Raw genomic sequence first — 4,809 nt, forward strand, 5'->3', positions numbered from 1 at the left:
CCAATAGCAGTGCTGCAAAATGGGCAACTATTGTTAAGCAAATAAATCTGTGCATGAAACCTATCCGCTTCATTACCAGCGAGGTTAGCGTGGCCTCAAGATTGAATTGGTTGAATTGACATGTTTCTGGGATCGCGGGTTCGCGCGATAGCGTCAAAGCGCCATGTCGCATAAGAGGCGGCGTCGGCGTTGTCGCAGTTTTAATGCGAATATCGGCAGGAAGCAAAGTAATAAAAATGTTAGTGTGGTTTATTCTTGCTAAACTCAGACGAAGCGAATGCTTCGTTAGGCTGAGTAAAGTTATTGCTGCTCATCATCATCGTGGCTATCGCTACTGTCATAATGGTCAACTAAATGCACCGTCATTGTCATCGCTACTACCAATAGTATCATTATCTCTAATTGCAACGTCATTATCGTCGCTACTATGATAATCATCATTATCACTTACTGCTTCGCCATTTTCATCGCTGCTGTCACCTTGACGTTAGACAAGGAGAATTACGACCTCTTTCTCACAAATTTAGTTTTGTGGTATTGTATATTTCAATTCAACTTGTTCCGCTACAGGCTGATTACTTTGGAAATAAAATAATGTATATAGCTCTTTTCTCTATGTAAACACGTAGACAAAATACCATGTAGAAAAAAAAAAGCCCAGCGTGATGTAGTTGTTTACGCGGTCGGCTGTGATGAGAGGGATATTAGCTCGATCCCCAATGGAGGCAGTTTTTATTTAAGTATCAGTGTCATATTTGCTTATAGTCACATTTCCAACCAAATGTCAAAGGACGTGCCACACCAGGTGGGTGGGGCATAATCTCTGCTTAAAGCCACACTTTGTCCTCTGACTCATTGAAGGTCAAACGTCAGCCGCCGCTGACCTTGTCCCCAGGTGGGGTAGGGAAAAAGAAAAAAAAAAAAAAACAAAACGATTTGGCGATCTACAGAACCGAACTAACCTACATGCGCGTGATTCCGTATCAAGATCGCAACACAACGGCTCTTGACCATACCATTATCCCAGCGTTTTTATACCATTTTATTTCCTATTCATCATCCAGTGGCTTGAATAGTTGAAGGCTAATTTGGGACAGGAATTCGAACCAAGAACTTATATATCTGTGATCGTATGCCGTCATTTGGTAGTGTAGGTGTCCACCGAGAATTGAGACAGGCGCTGCATCTTTCATTACCTAAAAGGGAATTTAAAGAAAAGACAAAGCATCCGCGCAATGAAAGGGCGGTGCTAAAGGCGTCATCGCGACTGCTTTTAAGGCAAAGTTGGAATACCTCACTAATGTCTTTTATTTTTTAGATCCCTGTAAACACAAATGTTGTTTGATGAACAAAATGATAAAATATATTCGTGCGCATTTTTTTTTTTCGTATTTTCGGCGAGATGTACTTGGTACTTGCGGAAAAAGTTCTGCAAAATAGAAAAATAAGAAAGAATATATCGGTCAAATATACATCTGTTTGTACGCCTTCAAAGGCGTGATATCTGCATAAATACTGCTACTCACCCTAGTAGGCCACTTTTTCAACAACTACGCATGTTACCCGCCACAACTGCATATAAACAAGTGTAGCTGAAGTCGTAAATTTTATAATAGGAACCAATAATCCCCGACACCTCTAACTGCTTACGTTTGAGTTGGTACTCGCAACAGCTGCTACGGTCAGAGACATGCAAGTGCAGTACATCATTGGCCATGTAAGAGACGAGATATTAAATGATATAAAATGAAAACATTTTTCAGCATCACTACTTCACGTTCATCTTGTATGTGTAAAGTTCCTAGTTTTCTTTGTCAGGTTAGTCAAAAGTTTCACTGTACAGCGAGCACCACGGAGCGATGCTAGCAAGGTCGCACCACGATTCTATTTTACTGCGCGTTACTCGTTCGGGCGGCGCGCACACGTTGGGTAACGGTTATGAGACTAGGTTTATTTCACGAGAGCCGGATGGCCCTGGAAAGGGAAGTAACATGAAAGGAGGAAAAGGGGGAGAGGGAGAGGGCTGTCTGCTGTGGCTACAGCATGCTCAGGTCACATAAGACGTCACAAATCACTAGCCTTCGCGGGGCAGGAGCGGGCGATCTGCAGCTTCGGCTCGGATTTCGTTTGCGCGTTCGAAGTGCGGATCATAATTCCTGGAAGCCATTTTGTGTTCTCGTTTTCTTCTTCCTGCGCTCGTCTGGTGCCCCTTATGTGCAGCGTTTTCTAAGAGACGTGTATCTCCCATTTTCTACAGTATTTATTTAAATGGAGGAACGATGCGGTATGCGTGCTTGGATTTAGAATGTTAGTTCGTGACTAACTGCATAGAACCACGCAGTTTTGCAGATCAGCATGCTAATTATATGAATATATACCAAATGTCTTCAGTTTGTATCGCGACAAATGAGACCTGCCAATACCATTGCGATTTTTAAAATCTTGGACGCATTGCTAGCAACCATGGTTATGGATACAAACTTTTTGACTGAATCTTACAAGTATTAGAAAAAAAAAAAGCTTTGTATGTTGGTAGCGTTTAATAAATCGTAGGAAAACTTGATGTGCTACGGTATGTCTTTCTAGGGGCTCCTCACCCGTAATGCCTTTTTGCGCATGTGCCTTGCGCAAATGCGTGCTTAGAAGAGTAGCAAGATATGCACCGATCGACTGCACGCGCATTTGTTCTCTAGCGACGCTCGTTGCTAGCGAACAGGTCTTTGTCACGCTTGCCGAAGTTTCAGATCACGTAATACTATTTCGTGTGTTACCGAAATTGCCGTAAGCGCTCGCAACACCCCTGTAACAACTGTGCTAACCGCTCAGTCATTTAACGAGAACCTATACGCCGGACCTTCATGGCGTAACGCTTTTCAGAAAGGGCTCAGGCCTCGATTTAAATCTACGCAACTTGGCGTACAGACGCGCAACGCGGTTGCGTCTCTCTGTTGGCAGCGTAGCAGCGGCGAAAGAAGGAGCGGTAGCGAAGAGCAATCGTCGCGATGCGTGTAGGCGAAGCGCTACTCGCAATCCTACTTAGTCAGCGAAAACTATTGTCGACTGCGAATTTCATTTCATGCAGAGTGAAGGCCGCGCTTCTATCGAGGAGGTTTTGACATGGGTGTATGCTAAAAACCGTCGTTAAAAGAAGGTTGCTTTCACAACGAGAATAATACGTGATAGTTGAGCGCCTTTTGTTTCTGGTATGCCGAAGTTGTGGATTGTTTCTCAGTAATCATCGAATCCTTCACTACTTGCCTAGATAGCTATTCTATGGCATCTCTTCTTTTTTTTCTTTCTACACCGCACAGCCGGAACGACGGCATTTGATTTCTGAAGAGAACCTATTTGAAGGGCATTATTTAAGGTGGAGAACTTGAAATACAAATAAGAAAAAAAAACATTGCCATATTAGTTCCAGAAACGTAGTGAACAAACTGAATTATTCGTGAGTGGTGATGGGGTGTAATTCCGTCTCCTCAACGGTTGGGTCCCGCAACTTCTTTCTCCTCACTGAATGCCGCTCAGCGGGTTAAATGGTGATAGTTACCAAAAGGTGTTTGTGAACGCAACCTAAAGATAACATACACTCACTGGAGGCAGGAAATGATTACGGTGAAGGTTAATTGATTAGTGTCACCATTGTCATGTCATCACCTCGTGGCTCTGTTCATAGCTCATTTTGCTGCTATTAAGAAATAAAAACAATACTTATTGTAACCTAAAGGGGAACACTCCCCAGGAATGAGCTTGGTAGATTTTTTTAATGTTGCAGTAAAAACAAAACTAAAAAAGTTACCTTTACAGGATTCGAACATATGTTTTAAGCGGTTAGTGCTGAGTGTAACTCCGTTGCGCCACTGAGACTTTTTTTTTTCTTTATTGCCGACTTGGACATTCAAAAAAAGACGATGAACAATCCACAATGGATTCATGTGCTTGACAGTTTGGTAAAACTGAAAAAGTTTTAACCCGCCGTGTCACGCGAAAGTGTGCTGGTGCGCCACTGAGACAACGAGTTCGGAAAGCTTTTACACCGGCTATTATTCATTTTTACAATATTTCCGCTATCTGTCGCCAGGTGACGCTGCTCAGAGGACCCTACCGTTAGAGAACGGAATCACGCGGTGATGGGAGATGATTTCAACGACGTCCTTGCCCTGGAATAAGGACACCAGCCAGCACTGAAGGCTCCACGAAAAGAAGGAGCTACCGCGAAGAATACTCTCTGAGCAATAAAGTTATTCAATTCAATTCGGAAACTCGCATCGAAGCTTGGAAACACGTGCCACGTACAGCGCGTTTTAAGTTCAAATTCCTTGGAGTAAATTTCCGAGAAATTGAACAGGCCTCTTCAGATCTATAGATTACTTTCAGTAATTTCAAGGACATTGAATGCGATCACTACCTCGTTAAAGAGCCAACGCGGTTTTGAAGTAATTTAGTCGCGTTTCCGCTATCATCTGCAGATTTGAGCTTTGGAAACTGAGACGAAAAAAACGAGGTTAGTTTTTTTTTTTTTTTGCGACAGAAAGAATTCTAATTGCTCTGCTGATGACATCGGGGAATTGACTAAACTAGTATAAATTCTCTAAGATAATAATTACAGAAGATTTAGAAATTGTTACATGTTAAACGTCGCACTCATATCTTTATTGCAATTTGCAATACCTCGTGAAGGCAGAGAGAGAGAGAGAAAACTTTTAATGAGCATAATAATCAGTAAGAATTCACAGGAGCTGGGTGGTCGCTGCCCCTAGCCCAGGGCTCCGCTGGAAGCAGCTGACTTGCGGACTAGCTGGATAATCC

This window comes from Amblyomma maculatum, chromosome 2, assembly GCF_055883805.1.
Source record: "Amblyomma maculatum isolate TAMU_Amacu chromosome 2, ASM5588380v1, whole genome shotgun sequence".
Taxonomy (NCBI): Eukaryota; Metazoa; Arthropoda; class Arachnida; order Ixodida; family Ixodidae; genus Amblyomma; species Amblyomma maculatum.